Source organism: Psammomys obesus, unplaced genomic scaffold (assembly GCF_907164565.1).
Source record: "Psammomys obesus unplaced genomic scaffold, mPsaObe1.curated_primary_1811, whole genome shotgun sequence".
Lineage (NCBI taxonomy): Eukaryota > Metazoa > Chordata > Mammalia > Rodentia > Muridae > Psammomys > Psammomys obesus.
Window position 1 is genome coordinate 7,644,616 of NW_026596166.1, and position 23,291 is coordinate 7,667,906.

Genomic DNA, 23,291 nt, shown 5'->3' on the forward strand with positions numbered 1-23,291 from the left:
GTTTCTCCTCTGCAGATTTCATAGCGATAGCCACCACCCCCCCCCCAAAAAAAAATTAACGAGCAGCCTCTCATAAATAGAGGGGTTTCAGGACGAGACTTACTTCACAGCATTTGCAAAGTGAGATTTAAAAACCAAAACCAAACAAAAACACCAAATCGAGTGTTGTTTTCTAAAACGTTTTTTTAATCTCAACGCAAGGTCGCTGGAATCCGGCTTTCTTCCCCCCCGCGGTGACCCCTTGGCTGAGAAAGAAGCTTCCTAAGTATTTGGAGGCCAAGGAGTTGTTTGGCCGGCGGTTCCTGAGTCTTTGGCTTAGCAGGTAATAGGGACAGGAGAACTTGGATTCAAGATCCCGGAGTTGGTAGCCTTAGGTACCGACCCTCTATCCTAAACCAGGATAGCTTGGTCTTCATCTTGAGATGGGGTGGAGGCCTTCAGTGGGACCGCGCTGGTGGGCTAGCAAGTTTGTCTACTCGGGATCGCGTCCTCCTCCCTGCTCGTGGGGGGCCCTGGGAGCGCCAGGCACCGCACCCCTGCACCGGAGCGGCCTCGCCCACGCCTGAACGTTTCGCTGGGCCCACGAGCGGGACTCCAGGATCCAGAGGCCTCTTGGGCTGCAGAGAACTGGAGCATCGGTCACCTGCCAGCCTCGGAGGCCGTTAGTGCCGGATCCCATCGCAGCAGCATCCCGGTGGAGGGGCTGGTGGACCCCTGCGAAGTCCCTGAGAGCAGAGGAGGCCAGGTCCGGCCTCAGGGGAGAAGAGAAGGCCTGGGGCAGCTGTCATCCGGGAATGCCCGGCCGTCTCCCTGTTGAGTTCCTAGCACACGCACGTGAATGGCACAGGACGTTCCACGGCGGGGGTGACGCCGGCCTTGTAGCGGGGTAGGTCTCCACGCTTCACTCGGCCCCCAGGGCAGGTGCCAGCCCTCGACAGTCTGCCCTGTTCTCAGCGACCTCGGCCCATTCCTCCACAGCCCTTCCCACTAAAACGGGACCTGGGCTTCGGCTCTGTGACTTAACTGCCTCACCCCGGCGCTGACCTAGCAGTGCCTAGCATGGAGCTGGGCAATTTCGGAGCCAGTCTCCCCCTTTCTGCGGCTGGGGAAAGGGTGGCTTTGCTTCTACGGTGTGGCCTGGTGGCTTGGGGTAGGGCTGGGGTTGGGGCATTCTTGCTTCTGGCTGCTGAAGTACACAGTACACAGGGATTTTATAGTGGTGGGTGGTACTGACAGGCACAGGTGGGGTATTCCTTTCCCAAGGCCTTCTCCCAGGAGGCTCTAAAAACTCCTAGACTACCTCCTCCAGCTGCCCAATGCCAGAAGAACTCGCGTCCCGTGGCCACTGTATCTCAGGAACGTTTATTTTTCACGGGGAGGAGGACTTAGCCCCGCAGGCTGCAGGCGTGCTGGATTACCTTAGCCAAGGGAGGACTTCTGAGCACCCCAGGCTGCTCTGACTGGGTCCACAAACTCCTCCTGGAGCCGGCTCTAAGCGAGGCGGGGGTGGATTAGCTAAGAGATGAGTGAACCAGCCAGGGACAAAACCCATCAAAATCATGTAGGAGTTGTTGGGTTTTCTTCTTCCCCGAAAAAAAAAGCGCTGCCCTGGAAAGGCCTCATTTTCTTGGGCGTTTTAAACTCGGCACACACACAACTTTGTTCCAGCTGATGAAATTGGAAACCTGTTCTCCTACTGAGGATGACAATCAGGGTTTTAGACGCCGTGGTCCTTCAGACAGCGAGAAACAACACTGCAGTAGCGTTTAAAAACAAAGAGAAAGAGACTGCCGGAGGCCCGTGGAAAGCTGCTCGGTCTCCAATCCCGGGCCTCGGATCCTCTCCTTTTAACTTGTTAATGGACAGCTGAGACCCGGCTTCTCAGCAGGTACAGCACTACCCCACGGCCGCCTTTAAGGAAGCCACTCACCCCCCTCCGTTACCGTAACGCGAAAACATTCTCTGTGATCAAACGGAACAATTAAAGGAAGGACACGAAAACTAAAAAGCACACATCCAAACCAAGCCATCACTGAAAAGGGAAATAGGTTAGCTTTAGATTTCTTCAGGGCACCTGAAGCGGCTGCTCCGTTGTAACGAAAACCTGGTTGAGAGATACTGAGCGCTCTTTCTTCTCATTGTGAGCCATTGCCACGGAAGGAAAAAAAAAAATATGTGGAGAGATTCTAGACCTTCGCTTTGCATAACACGTCTAAGAATATGTGCCGCCGCTTCCTGCCCTTCCCTCAGAGTTAAAAGATACTTCATGACTGACACAGGTAGAATCAGATAGGAACGCAGTGGACTGACACAGCCAAATTCACCTTAATGTGCCATATAAGTTGGCTTTAATTTGGGACTTTAAATGGATGTGACACTGAAAATGCCAAGACTCATTCATAGTAGAAACAACTTTTGATGGGGGAGGTGGGAAATTGGTGGTGATTCAGGATTTGAGCTGATGTGCACATGGAAATTAAATAATAGCCCCAGGCTACATATTTTTACTGACACAAGACATTAAACGTCTTGAGATTCATAAAGAATTCATCTCATAGAGAGAGCCCTTGATAATCTACAGATCCCAGCATTTCACATCTGTGAAAATGTCTTTATTGGGGGGGGGGGGTGTTCTTTTATTGACATTAAGCACTTTCACAAACTCAGCTACTCTCCCACTCTCTCCAAACACACATTTTTTTTTTCCTCTTGCCCTCAGGCAAGGCTTTAGCTGCTTTGCTAAAATTTCTAATTTGACCCTAGAAATATCTAAGTGGTTTAAATACCAGGAAAAGACAATGGGGCTGCAACCTCTGCCTCACCCAAGAGCAGAACACAGCAGCCCAGCAAAGTGTGACTTCTTTGGCTGGCTCTCACATAAATATTATATTACTGTAAGCATCTGTATGGGTAACACTCCCCTTGGCTGCCGCTGCTGTGGGGGGGGGGATTGCTGTGGTGGGGACTGGTATGGGGGGGGTCGGAGGAACAGAAGTTTACAGTGTTGGTAGAGTGAGAGGAATACTCTGAAACACTTGGTGTTAATTGTACCTCTAAGATGTGAGTCGGGAAGACAGAGCTGGTGCTGAATTTATTTAGAGTGCTTTCAAGGTGGAAGTAGGTATAGTCATTTTTTTTTTTAAAGGTTGCGCTGGATAGAATGTCAACTCACCTTAGTATGTATGAGGGGAAAAGAACGCTTAAACAATTGCACCTTTGTCTGCCTTCAGATACGTGTGGTGGATGTCTTCTGTGCATTGTGGATGCTGTGCAAACATGACGTGCTTCCCCTCAGGTCAAGGTTTTTATTGTCATTATTTTAATTGAAGAAAGATACTTGCCCAGGGCTCTACCTCTAAGTACAGATCATTAATCTAAGAAAAATCAGTCCTGGGAATCTGGAACCAATGGCTATTTTCCGAATAAACAGACAAAATCTTCATTAGAAAGGCCAGGGGGATTATTTTACATGCAGTATATCTCCTCATTTCCCACAAGAGGCAGAATGATAATAGCAGGCTCCTTACCACATTTCTACTTAAAAAAAAAAAAAAAAGAAAGTCTGCTTTAAAGTTCCTAAGCCGTCCTGGTTAACAGTTAACTGTCCAATATTAATATATCTTAGAAGCAAAACCGAATTCCCTCTAATAAAAATTTCCTCCGAGGGAGAGGAAAGAGGTGTAGGAAAAGGAAAGACATAACAGAACACAAAAATAGGATAGTTTAAAATTCATACTACCATTTTAGAGCAAACAGTCTATCTGCAAAGAGCACAGGAATGTGGACTTTTCTGATTTGGTCCCGCTGAAGCAAGAATTAACTCGCAATTAAAACGAAGGGGTTGGGGTGGGGGAGAGTTGCCCACGCTCCAGTGGGTGGTCCCACTCCCGTGCACGTGTTAACAGCATTTTGTGGGCTTTTAGAAGGGGAGTCCATGAAGTTAGGGTGGTGGGGAATGGGACAGGAAGTGGGAAGGGCTTGATCAAAACACCCTACACGTGTGTATGAAATGCTCAAAAGATAAGTTAATAAGAAAATGGTGGGGCAGATTTTGAGGCTGCTCTACCCATTGATAGATGGCGGGGGGTGGGGGAAGGATGGGAAACAGGGAACACCTGTCCACGGAAATTTCTTAGTAACTCCCCTTGGAAGTTTCCATTTTACTGCAAGCACCGCCATGGCGCCCAGGTGGACAGGAGGGAGGTGCTGGAATCTATGCGCGGTTAGAGATTCCACCCGTGAGTGACTTCTAGCAGGCGGGACTTGTAATAGGTGTCTCCTGGAGGTGTGTGAGTCTACCCCAAATACAGGGGACACTAGAAGCTGAGAAACTACAGAGTAGGGGGTGGGGCGCAAGATGTGTCACCTCACACTCATTGGGTGTGGACTCTATGTTTGAGTTCTCTGAAAAGTATTTTCTGTTCCCGTGGGGGACACGAAAGGGTTAATTTGGTTTCTGATAGATTTCACACGGTGGCCAGGTCTGCCAAAAAGGAGAGGAAGCAGAGACCGGCCCTATGATTAATTCTACCTGTTTTTCCCATGAGCGATCACCTGCTCCAGGGGTCATGAATAGCAGGTAGCTCTCCCTCTCTCCTGGGCTCTGAGAGCCTGGTTTGTTTGGTGACAGCTGAGTGACAAGGCCTGAAACTCGAGCCCACGGCCCGGCCTGATGTGGGGATAAAAACCCTGGATGTTCCCTCAAACATTTCAGGAAATGAAAGTTGTAACGCGATCTCTCCTGCGCCCACATCTCCCCCAGCAAACACAAAAGCTCAAAGGAGGCTTCTCGGATTGAATTCAGGCCGGAGTTGATGGAGGGAAAGCGGAGCTCAGCTCCGGGGAGGGGTTAGGGGAGGCTGGGGCCTAGGCTGGCAAGCTTTCGGAGGCCGAGGAGGAGGCGAGCAGGGCGGCTGGGAGCCTGAGGCCTACGCCGGCACGGCCCTAGGGCCTGCTCTTTTGCTGCGTCTCATCAGCCTTCGTGGGCTGCTGACACGGTGAAATCCGTCTTCAGGGTCAATCCCGGATGGGAGGACCTTCGCCTTGGGTGCTTAGGCCTCATGGTCTCCAAGCCAACGAGGCCACAGCGCAGGCCAAGGCCTCACCTCTGCCATATCCCTTTGGCTAGGGACAACCTAGGCCAAGCCTTGGGCCTGAGCGTCCCTTCTGACCTGGCCAAACAGGCAGGGGGCGGCTGCCCGGGTCCCCTCTCAGCACCCTCCCTCCCGGCCACCCTCATCAGTCAGCGAACCCCCCCCCCCCCCCCCCCCCCGTCTGCCTTGGGGCCCCGGGCGCTGGCGGTGGAAGCTTCCAGCGGGTGCCTGGAGGGGGTGGGTGGGGAGGTAATGGGAGAAGCTAAGCCGAGAAGTTGACGCTTGCCCCGACCCCCACGCGGTCCTCCGTCGTCGGTGGCTCGCAGTGGCTTGTCAATCACCCTGGCCGGAGTAGGATCCAGCTCCCGGTAGGTGGGAGGAAAGAGGACCAGAGCCCTTTACTTCAACAGCTGCGACTGTTCCCTTCACCGCCCCCCACCCCGGATTTTTTTTTTTTCTTCTCCTCCTTTGCACTAAGAAATCTTCCCTAGACAGCAGTATCAGTCCTCATCTCTTCAATCTTCACGGTGATGGCGGGTCCCCCCCCTCCCCCCTTACACACAGAAACACACTGATACTGATCCAGGAAGCAGAAATCCGTCTCTTGAGCACACTTGCAAGCTGTGCAGCTCGGGGAAGGTTACTTAACCTCTCCGAGCCTTGATTTCCCTGTTGGGAAAGTAGGAATTATGATACACTGCAGGGAAGCCTAAAATAAGCCGGAGTATTGAATATAAAACGCTCAGCATATAATGAATAGTATATAGACATATAATGAATAGTAGCTATAATTATAACATCCTTGAAGCCTCCTTGGATTGTCGCAAAGCTGCCTGGGAAAATTCCCATGATGCTAGAGTTTCATCCAGTTAAAAGGAGATTATACTCATTCCTCCTTTTGTCTAGAACAATGAAAGAAACAAATTATTTTATAGTGAACTAAGGTTTGATTAGGTTTTCTGGAGGATAGTCAAGACGGAAATTTATTTCTTAAAGCTCCAAAATAAGTACAGAATTCAGAAGTCTAACTCCAGTAACCCAATCCTGGAATATTTAATCTGTAGAGCTAGAATTTATAATCTATATTCTGTATGATTTTGAACTCTTACATAGATACCATCATACATGGTAGAATTCCACTGGTGAAAAATGACACCCTCCTCAAGGTGCCTTGGATGACAAATTACTTAGAAGGGGACTAAGGCATTCAGCTGAACAGAGAATCTAAGGCCCCACCTAAATGTGTCAACATCAGTATAGAATAAAAAAAACTGCTTTGAAGATTTAATGCCTTACTGATGTTAAAAGTGCTGTGTATAATGGTACCTGATAAATGGTTTTTTTTTTTTTTTTTTTTTTTGAGTAAATGAATGGGGCTGCCGAGACGATAGAAAGTCTTCAGAAAGAATAGAATTCCCAGAGTTGGAGTTTTGCAAGGCCCTCTTGGGGACATTTCTTCTCTGGTGGCATTGTCTAATGATCACCAGGGATGAATAGCTCATTTCAACATATAAAACACATCTCTGATTTCAAGGACTTCCCCTTTCCTGCGTTACTGAGGGCAAAAATGCTTAGCTGGAGGTTGCTTGGAAAAAAGGAGAGGTTGGGGGTGACACAAGGCAGAGAACTGTAAGGATGAGGCTCATGCACTGTGACCCTTTGCAGTTACATCGCTGTTTTTACCAGGGGGAACTTTTTTGTGTCCCTCCTTTAAACATGACATTCCCCCACCTCCAAGATCTTCATAGGCATCCTGGTCAATTACAATCTGTAAATGTTTAAGTTTTTGTTTAGGAAAGCTGATCAGTTTACAGCCAATCAGTTACAGCCAATATATGTCCAGGAAGAATTCAACACTTCTGTTTGCTTATGAAATTCTGTATTATACGCACATATTCCTTGTAGAGATAAATGTTTTGAAATGTATCAAAATCTATATATCATGTCTTATGCATGTATAATTGCATTTACCCACATGCATGCATATTTTGGCAAAATGCATATTCAGTGTTACTTTTATTTGTAAAGATATGGATGTAAACACTACAGGAATGAGTAAAATAGAAAGGAAGGGTCAGGCCTCTGGCTTTAAGGGATTACTCATAGTGGAGACACATTTGACAAAAACCGTGAGTGTACTGCTGCATGGTCATTTGTGTACTGTGAAATAATTTGCACAGTTTTTAGAATTATTCCTTTCTGCCACTGCTTTTAACATGACGGGAGTAAAGAAATATGTAGGGTTTTTTGTTTTGTTTTTTGTTCTCTCTTTCTGAATTGTTTTAGCATCCACATGTTTAGAAACAGAAATATGTCCACATGCCCACTGTAAAAAGAAAAGAAGGGGAACAAGAGAGAGCATTTTAAGCTGAGGAATAAATTTATTTAAATTAGATTAAACTTTGCAGAGGGTGCTTCAAGGAGGTTTGGGTAGATTCCAAGCCTTAGCATATCATTCAAGAAATGAAGGGGCTCAGGGCATTCCAAAAGGCATGTCCACCCTAAATCAGCATCAGTTCAGTTCAAATAGAAAAAAATATATGACTGAACTTGAAGGTTGGGTAAAGCTGAGAGCTTTGTGTCCACTCTGCAGATATTGTAGTGAAGTAGTGTAGGTCCCCCTTTTCAGACGAAAGGACTTGTGCGTAAGTGCTGAGGCTGGCGTTCCTGTTCAATCATTCAGCTGCCATGAAAGCTAAAGACTTATTTGTCAATATGCTCAGAAATATAGCCACCCTCTTCCTACTGGAAATTACTTACAGAGAAAATGAAATAGCCCTCGCGGAACGCTTACAAGACAACAAAGATGTCTTCAGCATATTTCATGCAGGGTATTTTATCATTTTAATTATGGGTCAATGGCAGATAACCTTCAGGTCCCTCAGCTACCGATTGTATTTTTCCGTCCTTCTGATTAAGACCAAACATTATAGATGAATACAACAGTTTCATGCCGAGTGCAAAATTTTAATATTAGCTGAGCAAAGTAATGAATGAAGTCCAAATATTATTTTTTTCGGATTTTTGAGTTTTCGGTATTATGTAGTTGGCAAAATTGCAGTCAAAAGATTCATCTGACAAATGCTATGGCTTGAGACCACCCTCCTTTTTGTTCATAGATCATGAACAACCTCAAGACAACCAAGACTTTGGTTTAAACCATCACTTAAAACCGGTAAAACATATTAAAAACAAAAGTACCCTTCTTTTTGGTTAAAGTAAGTAAAAAAAAAAAAAATCACAAACAAAATTAAAAATTGATCTAATCTTCCATGATGCTCCTTATGAACAACACAATGATTGAGAAAGACTGGTTTTCCTGGCTGGTCCTCTCAGCCATACTTCCTTTGAGAAGGGAACCAAAGGAAGTATGGTAATGAGGATTAGGAGGACCCACACTGCAAGCCAGTGGGTGTACTATGGATTGTGTTACCTGCAAGAGTGGAGGCAAAATACCCATAAAATAGCCTTTCAGATTCAGTTTGTCTCGGGTTACATTGTGAAATTCAGTGGTTTGGTGCAGTTGTATGCCCGTTGGCTCTGGAGAATTAAAGAGAATTGGGGTGGGCCAACCATTGTCCAGAAGGACTGCAGGTGGCACCAGGGGCATTGGGGTTTGTGGTTTCCTGTGGGAAATGCTTTTGGTGATTACTTGCCCTCTTTGATAGGGTGGGGAAGGAAACTGAAGGTCCAGAGAAAGCTCCATAGTTCTCTGGCTAACAGGCAGCTCTGGGACGTTACTTGTAAATTCATCATTGGCCCTTTCTGATCCAGTACAGTTGGTAAAGAGCTGGAATTATAGCCCTTTAAACACCAGGAGAGTCGTGGCATGTCATATTTCCTAGCCGGGAAACAAAGCTCAAGGCCTGACCACACAGTTCTCTATAATGTTCTTTATTCTCTCCACGGAGGTATCGAGAATCCGGATACCCTGGCTGGAATTCAAGAGGAAGGCTTCCATATGCTCCTTTACACTTCAGTTGTAACTGGAAGTAGGATTTTTTACTTTCCTTTCTAGACTTTAGTGGAGGGGGCTGGTCACCTAATGGCCGATCATGGAAGACGCTTTTGGTATATTTCATTGGCATAACTTTTAAAAAGTAAATAAAAATTCTTAAGGAACATTTACTATTAGAGAAAATAGGATACTTAATAAATCTGAGTGAATTATTGAGACTCTCCTATTAATGTCTGTTTGTATACTATGTGTCTTTGTGACTGACTATTGGTTAATATGTATATATATATATATATATATATACACATATTATATGTATATATATATATATTAAAATTTTAGTTAAAAAAAGTCAATGATTGGGTTTTATATATACCAGTGGGCTATTAAAGATGGATAAAGAAACATCTCAAAGAGAGTCTGTCAATAGGTCAGCTTAATGTTAATGAAAAAATCTTATCTTAAATCAGGTACTTAGATACAGTGAACTCAACAAGCAGTGGATCCTTAGTGAATACAGTTTTGGGTAACAGGAAAACTGAAGGATCTCTGTTTCCTCAGCAATTTGACCCATGTAGTCTTCTCTTAAAAAGTCTGTATTTCCCCCCCCCCCCTTTTTTTATATTTGACACATTCTGGGTAGATTGGATGCAATTGTCTTTACAAATGGAAGCAGACGCTATCTTTATTGAAGGATTGATTCATTCATCAATAGTGCATAATTAAACTAAGCCTTAGTGGGAGGTGACATGAGAGTTGGTAATAAAGTTGGATTAAAGGGCATAAAAGCAAATATTTTCTCTTTCCCTGATAGAGCTGTGCTTATAATGAGCCAAGAATTTGAAAAAGGCAAAATGTAATGTTAGAAGGGATTAGATGATTGAGGGAACTTGTACTGCCTGGCTGGGCCAATGGCTTTGCGTGTAGCAAGCAGACATGTCAGAAAGAAAAACAAAGCATAGCAAACCTCTCCAACCCTAGACATGCCGGCACAGAGATCTCTGCTAAATTTCTGTCCCCTTTGTTTTCGCCAGGAATGAATCCAAATATTTAGATATGTTCTTGGTGTTACATTTAAATCAGAAATTTTGCCAAGAATGAAAGTTCACCACAAGTGAAATTGCCGACCCCATGTATGTGCAAGAAATGTTAATGAACGTCAGGCCTAAAGCAGGAAGCATCTCCTGAGGATTTAGACTCCGCTGTCTTTGTGATAAATGTGAGGGCGAGGAAGGACTGTACCTTTGGCTCCTTTTACCTCTCCCCTTTCCATTTTCACAGAGCAGGAAATCAGGCCCAGGGCCTTGAACATACGAGGTGAGTACTTTGTCCTGAGCTAGAATCTAGGCCTGTTTAGCTCTTATAGGAGCTTTTTTTTTTTTTTTTCCTACCTTGAGAGTTTGGCAATGGGTAGAAAGTCATGATTCTGAAAGGCCTCTCTGCCCTCCTGGCTGTATGACTGAAGCCCGTTGTCTCCGAAGGAATCTGCCTGTGGCCACTTACTAATTTACAGAGTTGAAGCTGAGGTGATATTTATTTTAAAGAGTTGAGGTTACGTCTATTTTAAAGAGCTGATCGGTTGAATATAAATAAAGCTGTCTTTAAAAATGAGTGGGAGTAGTAAAAAAAAAAAAAAAGATTATCAAGAGCATTCCACAAAATGGTGCTTGGGTCAAAAGTAGCAGTGGCAGTGAGAATTTGGCCGTGGACTCCAGTTGTAAGAGTATATGGAGTAGCCTTATCTCTCTGCTCCATCTTGATAAAATTGTGCTGGTAGAAACTGAAAGCTTTTGAGGTAGCCTTGGAGAAATGGGGTTTCACAGTCCTGGCAAACACCACACACTTTATAATGAAGACGCAGACTACCTTCACTGAGTTCTGCTTAATAAGCCTACCACTTATGTTTGAGAATGAATAATGTTTTTAGTATAAAAGTCTTAAAAAGAGAGCATTTGTCTAAGGTCGTGACTATAGACCTTTGCAAGGCATGGTTTGCGTTAAAAGACTCAAAACAAAAATGGTGCCCCAGTGCTCCAGGAAGGTGTTAGCCATAGGAAATATTTGTGAATTAGTGGAAGAAAGGTTTTTAATCTAACCAGACCCCGTGAATTTACTGGTGTTTTACTTCATATTAAACCAGGAAAGACAAATCAGATTCTTCCAAGTGCTTAAGGCTGTGCCCACATAAAAAGAGCATTATGGTTCTATAAAACACTACCTAAAGTACAGGGAAACTGGCTGTTTGCAAGACAAGGCACGATAACTTTTGTGCTGCGTGCATTGTTCCCATCTTATAGTTTATAAATTAATTTTTTTTTTCTGAGACAGGGTTTTTCTACATAGTCCTGGCTGTCCTGGAACTCATTTTGTAGACCAGACTGGCCTCAAACTCACAGAGACCTGCCTGCCTCTGCTGGGATCAAAGGCATGAGCCACCACAGCCATCTTAGTTTGTAAATGTAAAGCAGGCTGTCAGCTTCAGGTGCCCTCTTTCCCCAGTAAATCAGAGATTTCCTAAGGCACACTAAAGCTCCCAGGTCATAGGGTCTTGTTTCTATATTTTTATATGTGAAACCTCCTTATATATGTATTTAGAAGATTCCATTTGTGTTTATTTATATGTGTGTTTGTGCATATGTGTGTCTGTGCATATGTCACATGTCAGGCATGTGGGGTTGAGTCATTTCTCTCCTCTCCCTTGGGGAGTTGCTTCTCTTCTCCTCCACTGCATAGGCCCCAGGCATTGAACTTAGGGGGTCAGGCTTGGTGGCAAGCATGGAGTTAGCGTGCCAGCCATATTTTATGTTTTCATACATATACACGCAGACACATATACACACACAGTGGCTTTTTCAAGACAGGATTTCTCTGGGTAGCCTTGGCTGTCCTGGAACTTGCTTTGTAGACCAGGCTGGCCTCGAACACACAGAGGTCCACCTGCCTCTGCCTTCCGAGTGCTGGGACTAAAGGCGCATGCCACCACTGTGTGGTGCATATTTTATGTTTTTAATCAGGACCATGTCTTCAGCAAAGATTTGCCAGCATGTATTTCAGCAGCCAGAAAGCCACGCTGTGCCCAATGTCTCGGCAAAATTAGTTTAAACTGTCATAATAATTTCGTTTATTACAGTGATCTAATATGGATTTTTATTTTCTTGTTAGGTGCTTGGAGTGGCTGGGGGGTGGGGAGGGGAGAAGCCACATTTGATGTTCTAGGTAACCCATGAGAACAGCCCGAGTTGCCTACTGAACAACAGTCGTTTAAAAAGGGTTTAGGTAGATGTGTGTAAAACTTACTGCCAGGTCTGATGCCCTCTCAGAACCCTATCATATTTACCCTTTAGGGAAGAATTTCTAGTGTTACAAAAGGAACTATTATGCTCTCTATAAAACCCTTCTAGTCTAATTCAGGAAGGGTGTACATGAGCTTTTGGCTGAGCACATTAATTAAATAAACCTCAAAGGGCCAGGACTCAAGCTGAAACCGAATAGCATCTCCTGATTCTTAAAACTGTCCATGCATCAGATGGGGTCGCTGTGTGATGCTTTGGACCTTTGCCTTGGTCAACCTCAGTTTTCTTCTTTCTCTCATGGAGAAAACTTCAGTCCCAGAGGTTTGTAAACAACTAGTCACACGGTTGTCTCTTCTGGGTATTTAATTAACTTTCCTGGAGTGCTCTCCCATGGCCCAACCGTCTGAAACAGGGGCAGACTGTTCCCTAAAGTTCAGGGAAGAGAAGCTGATCCCCTTGAGGGACCTGGAGGAGGCTGTGCTCAGTCTCATATTGCCCAGTAGGTTTTTGTTTTGTTTTAGTGGGTGATGTGGGGCTCAAGATGGGGTCTCTCTACATAGGTCATCATAGAATTCACAATGTCGACCCGGCTGGCCTCAGACTCTCAGAGATCTGCCTGCCTCTGCCTCCTGAGTGCTGGGATTAAAGTTAAAGCTGTGTGCCACCACACCCAGCTCTGGTGTTTTGGTTCCTTAAAAAAGTTTTATTTAGTGTGTTTCTAGTAGCCCAGGCTGGCCTCCCACTTCTGACCTGCAGGGTTCCACTGCCGGAGCCCTGGGATTACAGGTGTGTGCCACCATATGGCTGAAGTCTTAGGCAACATCCTCCCATCGCTGTTTCCTGCAGAGCCCAGTTTCTCTTTGTAATTCTGCCTTTCTCCATCCACGTTAAGCTACATATCACGGGCGGCCTCTGAGGGAAGATAGAGGGAACAGGCAAGCACCAATGACAGGGAAGCTCCTTTTTATTCAGTTTGGTATGAGCAGTTCCCAGCTCAGGGAAGCCAGATCCTAGCCAGTGTTTCACCTATCTGGTTTGGATTATGTTTCATGAGTGCTTTCTGAATAAATGAAGAATGAGTGATGGGAACAGGTCTTGTGGTTTATCTGGATTCCTGCGATAGCCGTTTGTGCTTGCCCCACTGTTCCATCCCCCCTCTCTAACGTCATCTCCACACAGCCAAACAGCCAGGGCCAGCCGTAGCTCGTGTGTGCCGTGGGTCAGACGTACCTGCTTTAAGCTCTCCAGGAACTTCCCATCACATTGGAATTAAGGGTAAACGTCTCATATGGTCTTGCATGGTCTCTTTCTTACCCTGTTTCATGCTCCACTTCATCCCAGCGAGAGCAGGCTGGCCTTGAACTCACAGGCATCGACCTGCCTTTGCTTGGGGTTCCAGGCGCCCCGTGCCTGCAGTCCTTCACTCCTCAAGGACTTCCCCAGCCCAGTTTTCCTCTGACTCTTGTGATCACCCTGCTCTAAAGCCCCCAGCTGAAGGGTTAACCTCTCAGGCCTCTTCTCTAAGGCCTAAGTATAGCAGCACAGGGGAGAGGCGGATTCTGAAAGCATAATCCAAACTAGATAGGACAGGGAGCTGGCTCTCGGTGTTACCCATCAGGCAGCGTGCTGAAGGCTAAGATGTTCTCTGCGCTGATGTCATCCTCAGGTTGGCTGCAAGCCTGCTGTAACAGTTCCAGGCACTGCATCGAGTTACAGCTGCATGCAGAGGGACAAAAGTAACTTGCTCTTCCTGGCGTTCTCCTGAGGGCAGAAGCCCTTCCGGAACTCCCCTCTCTAGACGACTTTCATGTCTCCTTGGCTAGAACTGAGTCACATACAGATTCCTACACCAGTCAGTGGCCGGGAGGGGGTCGCTGTTGATAGAATAGAGGACTACAAGTCCCTTTTCCATGCTCTGAGTGCATCCAGCAGTTTTGTAAAATCTAGAGACTCCTCAGAGTCACGTTTTATCTTTAAGCAACTGGAATCAGGTATAAAGTGCTATACCTATCAAAATTAGTATATTGGTGGCCTATTCATATATACTGTCTTTTATTGATTACAACTAGATTTTTTTTTTTAAGACAGGGTTTCTCTGTGTAGCCCTGGGTGTCCTGGAACTCACTCTGTTGACCAGGCTGGTCTCCAACTCAGAATCTACCTGCATCTGCCTCCTGAGTGCTGGGACTAAAGGCGTGCACCAATGCCACCCAGCACAATTATAGTTTAATAATACTAATTTGGATTAATATTAATCAAGAGTTATTTTAAATAATGATGGGCACAAATGATATTTTGAGATGATTTTTAAAACTGTAATGTATCTTGAAAACATCTGCAATTTATGTCGGTGGCAAAGATAACAAGTTTTATGACAAGCACTTGGTTTGTTGGCTTTAGCAACAGGAAAAAAAAAATGTTACGTTTTGGGGAGGAGGTCATTAAAAATATGCGTGGAGTTTCCCCCTAATCTAAAACATGGATACTCTAGCCTTCCTCCTGCTTCCAGTGTCTGGTCTAGAAGAATCATTTCATGAGTCAGTGTTCTAAGAATGACGGGCCTGGTGGTACAGTCCTGTGATCCCAGCTACTTGGGAGACTGAGGAAGGATTTCCGAGTCAAAGCCAGCCCTGGCAATTTACTGAGTGAGAGTCTGTCTCAAAATAGAAAGTGAAAACAGGGCTGAGATAGAGTTCTTACCCAACAGGCAAGAGGTCCTAGGTTCAACCCCTAGTAAAACAATAATAACAACAAGATCTAACTATGTGACCTAGAAGTATAGTCGCTGGCCCATAGTAGATGCTCAAGAAATCATAGCTTAAATTTTAGACTCATGGAGAAATCTTGAGAGTCAGAAATCCAAAACACTTATATCAATTCACTGGGCAGAGGTAAGAATGAACCTTCAGGGGGCTTGTTGACGCACAGTTTCAGACACGATTAGAGCGACGGCACAGGAGTAAAGCCAGCCTTGAAAGAGCCAGTGAAAAATACTCCCTTCCCTCCATCTTACTGAGGCCTCTGCTCAGAGAAGCTGTCTTTAAAGGCCATGTGTCAAGATGACTGTGATTTACATTCCTGGACAATGGTTTGATTTGCTCTACGTTACGTCACCGATACTGGGTAAGCCAGGATGAAGACTTGGCTCTCCTTTCTGTGGTGTGGTCAGGCTGGCTCGGCACTGAGGTTCCTGATCATCTTGGTAATTTCAGTTCTTTGCCCTCCTCTCAAGAAGGATGCAACTTTATGGCCATTAAGATTAAATAGATAAAAGGTAATTTTTACCCACAAGATGGGCGTGGAAGCCTTTGTTCATATGTCTATCTGGGTTTGTAAGAAAAAGAAAGAGATGGTTTCTGTGGCCTGAAGACTATTCTTGTGTGTTCCTTCAATAAAAGGAATCAGACTTCCATTTCTCTACCTTTGTGGTCGGGTTTCTAGGGTTTAGTCATTTGAAAGCACCATTTACTGGCTGTGAATCGAAGGTTTGAAATATGTAGGCATAAGTTCATCTTCTGACTTTGTGATGTACTGTCCGTGATCCTGAGCAAATAACCTCAAAATATTAACAACAACAGTAAATGCTCAGGGCTGGAGAAATGGCACAGCAGTTGAGAGTACTGGCTGCTCTTCCAGAGGACCCGGGTTCAGGTCCCAGAGCCCACAACTGTCTGTAACTCCTGTTCCAGGGAATCCAACCTCCTCACACATGCAGGCAAAATACCGATATATCTAAAATAAAAATAAATGCATGTATGCATGCATGCATATATACATACGTACAGACTGGAGTAAAGCCTTGTAACAGCAGCAATAGTGATCACGTGAGATTTATATATTCACTGTCGGGATTTTGAATGATACAGCACCCACAAACTCATGTTTGGAGACTTGGTGCCTATCTGGGTGTTGCTGTTTGGGGAGGTCTTGAAACTGGAAGTGGACTTCACTGAAGGAAGTGGGTAGATCTTGGGGCTCTGTGGTCCCACCCAGCTTCCTGCCTGCCCTTAGTCTCTCTGTAGAGGTATGAGCAAGAAGCGAAGGTTCCGGGCCCTATAGACTGTTTGTACTCCAATAGTGAGCCAAAATACATCCCTTCTTCACTAAGTTGGTTCATGTCATCCATTTAGTCACAGTGAAGAGAAAAAGAACCAATACAGTCCATGAGCTTTGTAGGGACAATTCTCATAAGCCAAGTCATGTTCTCACTCTTATTCATACTTGAATAATGAGGAGAGGCTCTATATCTAATATATAATTAACATATTAATTATATATAACTGTGTTAATTTATATAGAATTAGATTAATTTTTATATATGATTAACTTACATATATTAACTATTAATGTACTGTATATTATATGTAGATAAACTTGCCTCTAAATTTCATTTTTCTTTCTTAACAAAATGGAGTTTACTGGGCTGCCCTCCTTATAGGTTGTCATAAACATTAAATTGCTGTATGTTGCAGATTTTTTTTTTGTGGTGGTCTATAGCTGCTCAGTAAATGCAGAATCAGCCAGCATTAGCTTACTTGAGCTTATACAGCCAATAATATCTTATTGTATTTCCATGTACTTTACTGAAATAATAGAGTGATTGATGTTACTTGTTCAAGGAGCATGGATTATTAATAATAATTAGTACATTTGAGTCAAGGAGAAATAAATTCTAAGCATAGCTTATTGATTATGAGATTGTCACCACTTTTACAGAACACATTTGGACCCTTATGAACTATTAATTAAAACTGTGGGAAGTATTATTATATTGAGATAGCCTTAACCCGGTGTTATGCTCCAGGCCTATAATCACAGATTTTAGGTGGCGAAAGCAGGAAGATTTTGATTCCATATCAGCCTACACTACATGAGGAGATCCGGATCACCTTTTTTCCCCACCAACCCGACTGTCCAGAGAGAGAGAGAGAGACAGACAGACAGACAGAGACAGAGAGAAGGAAAAAGAGAAAAGAAAAGCTTCTTCACAAAAGAATGCTTTTTTGAGTTTTTTCTCTGTTCAATTTATTCTTATCCAAAATAGTTTTTGGCTTCCTTTCAAATGTTCAAATTAACATGTGAAGCTTTTAAATTTTTATTACATTTTTTCTTTTTTAAAATTTTTCTTATTTTTTTTTATTATTACAATTTATTCACTTTGTATCCCAGCTATAGCCCCTTCTCTCATCCCCTCCCAATCCTGCCCTCCCTCCCTCTTCTCATCCCATGTTTCTCCCTCAGTCCACTGATAAGGGAGGTCCTCCTCCCCTTCGATCTGACTCTAGTCTGTCATGTCTCATCAGAACTGGCTACACTGTCTTCTCTGTGGCCTGGTGCAGCTCCACTCCCCCCAGGGGTAGGTGATCAAAGAGCCAGCCACTGAGTTCATGTCAAAGACAGTCTCTGCTCCCCTTACTAGGGAACCCACTTGGAGGCTGAGCCTCCATGGACTACATCTGAGCAAGGGGTCTAGGTTATCTCCATGCATAGTCTTTGGTTGGACTTTGCAAAAACCCCTGGGCCCAGGTTTTTTTGGTTCTGTTTGTCTCCTTGTGGAGCTCCTGTCCCCTCCAGGTCTTTCTATCTCCCCCTTCTTTCATAAGATTCCCTGCACTCTGCCAAAAGTCTGGCTATGAGACTCAGCATCTGCTTCCATACCCTGCAGAGTGGTCTTGCAGAGGCCCTCTGTGGCAGGCTCCTGTCCTGTTCCCTGTTTTCTCCCTCTTTTAATGTCTATCGCATTTGCTTTCTGAGTGAGGACTGAGCAACTTCCCTAGGGTCCTCTTTGTTTAGCTTCTTTAGCTGTACAGATTTTAGTATGTTTATCCTATATTATATGTCTAATATCCACTTATGAGTGAGTATATACCAGGTGTGTCTTTCTGCTTCTGGGGTACCTTACTCAGGATGATCTTTTCTAGTTCCCACCATTTGCCTGCAAATTCCATGATTTCTTTGTTTTTTATTGCTGAGTAGTATTCCATTGTGTAAAAGTCACCACAATTTCTGTATCCATTCCTCAACTGAGGGACATCTGGGTTGTTTCCAGATTCTGGCTATTACAAATAAAGCTGCTACAAACATGGTTGAGCAAATGTCCTTGTTGTGTACTTGCACATCTTTTGGATATAAGCCTAGGAGTGGTATGGCTGGATCTTGAGGAAGCGCTATTCCTAGTTGTCTGAGAAAGCGCCAGATTGATTTCCAAAGTGGTTGTACAAGTTCACATTCCCACCAGCAATGGAGGAGGGTTCCCCTTTCTCCACATCCTCTCCAGCAAGTTGTCACTTGAGTTTTTGATCTTAGTCATTCTAATGGGTGTAAGGTGAAATCTCAGGGTCATTTTGATTTGCATTTCCCTGATGACTAAAGATGTTGAGCATTTCTTTAAGTGTTTCCTTGCCACTAGATATTCCTCTATTGAGAATTCTCTGTTCAGCTCTGTACCCCATTTTTAAATTGTATTACCTGGTGTTGGTGTTTAACTTCTTGAGTTTTTATATATTCCAGATATTAGCCTTCTGTCAGATATAGGGTTGGTGAAGATCCTTTCCCAATCTGTAGGCTGCTGTTTTGTTCTGATGACAGTGTCCTTTGTTTTACAGAAGCTTTTCAGTTTCATGAGGTCCCATTTATTGATTGTTGCCTGTGATATTTGTGTTCTGTTCAGGAAGTTGTCTCCTGTGCCAGTGAGTTCAAGGCTCTTCCCCACTTTTTCTTCTAACAGATTTAGTGTGTCTGGTTTTATGTTGAGGTCTTTGATCCACTTGGACTTTAGTTTTGTGCAGGGTGATAAGTACAGGTCTATTTGCATTTTTCTGCATGTAGACATCTACTTAGACCAGCACCATTTGTTGAAGATGCTGTCTTTTTTCCATTGTATGGTTTTGGCATCTTTGTCAAAGATCCATGAGTGTGTGGGTTTATTTCTGGGTCTTCTATTCAGTTCCATTGATCCACCATTCTGTTTATATGCCAGTATCATGCAGTTTTTATTACTGTTGTTCTATAGTACAGCTTGAGATCAGGGGCGGAGATACCTGTAGAAGTTCTTTAATTGTACAGGATTGTTTTAGCAATTCTGTTTTTTTTTTTTTTTATATGAAATTGAGAATTGTTCTTTCAAGGTCTGTAAAGAATTGTGTTGGTAATTTGATGGGAATTGCATTGAATTTGTAGTTTGCTTTTGGTAGGATGGCCATTTTTACTATGTTGATCCTACTGATCCATGAGCATGGGAGATCTTTCCATCTTCTGAGATCTTCTTCAATTTCTTTCTTCAGAGACTTGAATTTTTTTCCAACAGGTCTTTCATTTGCTTGGTTAGAGTCACACCAAGGTACTTTATGATATCTGTGGCTATTGTGAAGGGTTTTTTTTTTTTTTTTTTTTATTTCTTTCTCAGCCCTCTTGTCTTTGCTATACAGGAAGGCTACTGATTTTTTGAGTTAATTTTGTATCCAGCCATTTTGCTGAAGGCGTTTATCAGCTGAAGACTCTGGTTGAATTTTTGGGGTCGCTCATGTATACTATCATATCATCTGTGACTGGTGATACTTTGACTTCTTCCTTTCTGATTTGTATCCCCTTCATCTCCGTTAGTTGTCTTATTGCCCTAGCTAGGACTTCAAGTGCTATTTTGAAGAGATACAGAAAGAGTGGGCAGCTTTGCCTTGTCCCTGATTTCAGTGGGATTGATTTAAGTTTCTGTTCAGTTTGATGTTGGCTATAGGCTTGCTATATATCGCCTTTACTATGTTTAGGTACGTGCCTTGTATCCCTGATCTCTCCAGGGCTTTAAACATGAATGGGTGTTGGATTTCGTCAAATGCTTTTTCGGCATCTAAGGATTAATTACATTTTTAATTGGAAAATTTATGTGCATTTCCCCCTGCAGGTCTGTGTGTGCCGCATGTGTACTTGGTACCCACACAGCCCAGAAGGGGCCTTCAGATCACTTGGAGCTGGAGTTTCAGACGGATGTGAGCCACCGAGGGGATTCTAGGAACTAGCCCTGGGCCCTCTGCAAGAGCCTCAGATGGTTCTAACCACTGAGCTATCGCCCCAGTCCCAACATGTGAGTTTCCTGTGGTTTTGCAGTGCCGGGGGTGGAATCTCAGGCCTTGCTCATCCTAGACATTCAAGGTGAAACTGCTGGGTTTTATCCCTAGCAGTGTGAGGTAGGTTTTACTGTGAGTTCTTAATCCCATTGCAAACATTGCTCAACTGGGAAAGAGCCAACAGACATAGGTCTATGTCTTAGCCTGATGGCCGTTGCTCACAAAACCTTATTTTCAGTGTGGAATTCCTCCACTTTCTAGATTGCATTAAGGGAGGAAAAAAAAAGTCTTACTCGTATCCACTATCAAAACTCCGCTTAAGACACTAAGAATAAAGTTCACTCCCCTTCCCCCAACAATGAAGGCCGTTTACAGACCACTCACGGAGCTTTAATGAACCGAATCCGAACAGCCGAAGCTCCCCGTAACCTTGCCTGTGAGCGCCCCCTTCCGGATACACCAGACCTTTACCGCCTCTACCCTGAATCCGTTTGCGCTTTCTAATGGGAACGTGCCCAAGTAACAGGTCACAAGGACAGCCGTAAATCCTAGTGAGTAATGTGGTCTTTGGGTAAGTGTGAAGATTTATAACAAAAACATACCCAGGAAACAAACGCAAATGTAAAAATATCCCACCGAGCAATTGTTTATTATCGCACCCGTGCCAAGGATCCAGTAAACAGCGCTCTATTTGTCTTATGAGCTCACCGAGTTTTATACGTTAGTGACACAGGCAGCTGGTGGGTGGCTTCTTACCGCGGGGGGCCTGCATATGTATTTTACGGGAAGGTAGAAAATTAGTAGCGCCTTTTACGTGACCACGTGTTGGCTTCAATTCCAAATGTGTAATCCTCTCTTCGACTCCTGGTTTTGGAGCCGCAGTGCCAGCTGGTGCTTAAGGAAGGTGTGTCCCACTCTATCGGAGGCTGTCACCTGCGGCCTATGGGTAATCCAGCAGACACAGGTTCAAGCATCATCAGCCAACTCAAGGTTTCCCCGGAGGGCCAGAAGGAAGAAATGGTCTGTAAGGGAAACCGGTATATTTTGATCTATTAAGAGCTTCATGAGCTGGGCAGTGGTGGCACATGCCCTTAATCCCAGTACTGGGGAAGACAGAGGCAGGCTAGATCTCTGAGTTCGAGGCCAGCCTGCTCTACAGAGCAGGTTCCAGGACAGCCAAGGCTACACGGAGAAACTCATCTTGAAACACCCTTCCCCCCAAAGAGCTTCATGATCAGTTTTTTCCTTGTGTTTTGTTCTGACAAGGCCTTGCTACGCAGCTCAGGCTAGCTTTGAGCTGTAGCGCACCCTCTTTTCTCGGGATCCTCAGTACTGGCATTACAGGCCTGGGCCACCACAGCCGTTTCTCCCTGAGGCATTCTTTCTCTCCCCTTCCCTTCAGCACTGGGGAGAAAGTGCAGGGCCTTCCTTGCACATGCTGGGCAATGTCTCTCTATCTTCCCCTTTGGTCATTCTTGGTCTTTTTTTTTTGCAGAAAATTTAAAGTTCCAGGAATTGTTCCCTTCAACATCAGTGATGCCTTCACGTGTTCTGTAATGCATGGTTAACGTGCCGAGACTGATTTTTCTGCTTCTAGGATGCTCTCCTAATTGGTAGTGTGCCTTTTTCTTGCTATGGCTTCCTGTTTCCTGAACAACATAATGAATAACTCACAAAAGCCTCCTCTGGGATAAAGCGGGTATGCTTTCTTTATTTCAGAGTTGGAAATGTGGAGCTGATCCACGTAAGGAGAAATCCTCACTTACTCTTTGTCTCTGGCATCCCTCAGGCTGCCATCCCAATTTTATATTTCTTGTACTTCTACTCTAGGGTAAAATTTGTCAGTTCTTGGGTTTCCTTCCCCTAGATGCTCTACTGATACTCTTAAACCCCCAGCAATTTTCCAACAGTTGTCTTAAATTATTTGAGTTGCTGTTAGGTCTGGCCTAATTTTCTTATTCTGTAGATTTGAGTTGGATCAGTGATTTTTTATGTAGGATGGATTTTAGTAATGCTATCTGTATCCCTTCCCCCTTTTTGTGGGGGTGGGGTTTTGAGACAGGCTCTCAAACTCACAGTGTAATCACCCTGTTTCTGCCTCCCAAGAGCTGGTATTACAAGTATGGGCCACCAAGCCTGGCTGTGATTCCCTCTGTGTTTTCATCATTGAACTCTCAAAAAAAAAAAAAAAAAAAAGTTCTGCTGAGCAGAAACTTGTTTCTCTTCTGTGGATCAGAAATCACAGAGCTGTGTGGTCATGGGCCATAGAACTCACTAGGTTCTGCGAAAGGGTCTTGAAGCGAGACAGGAATGGGAGCAGAAGTCTCAGTGGGTTTTCAGTGTTTCATCACAAAATCTTGCGGTAACGGAGCTGAAACCACAAGCTTCACTCCTGACTGGGCTAGCACTGGAAGGACAAGTGGTTTCAAGGTCAGCCAAGGTCAGATGGAAACTTGGCTCGTTTTCTTCCTATGTTCAAACACCAGACCTATTGAGTTTTGCATGGTTTGGGGTTTCTAAAACACACAGTATTTTAGGGCCCAGTTCAAAGCTTAGGCCTGGGGACTAAGGGTTGAGGAAATTTATTCTGTCTTGGTGTGCACTTCAGCAATGCCAAGGTGAGGGATGTTTATCAGCAGAGTTACTGGCTGAAATGTATTTACTTAAACTGTTCTCTGGACGTTTGGAAGAACAAATCATTTTTTTTTCCTTGCCTTTCTATCTGATATGCAGGCCAGCATTCTTTCTTCCAGAGTCTCTAGACATTTCTAAAGACCAGAAGAAGATTTATTTCTTGAGGAAAAAAAAAAGTCATGGCTGTGATTACTAGGATTCATAGGCAATGTTCAACTCTTTTGGCCCAATATTTGACTTACTCTCTAGAGGT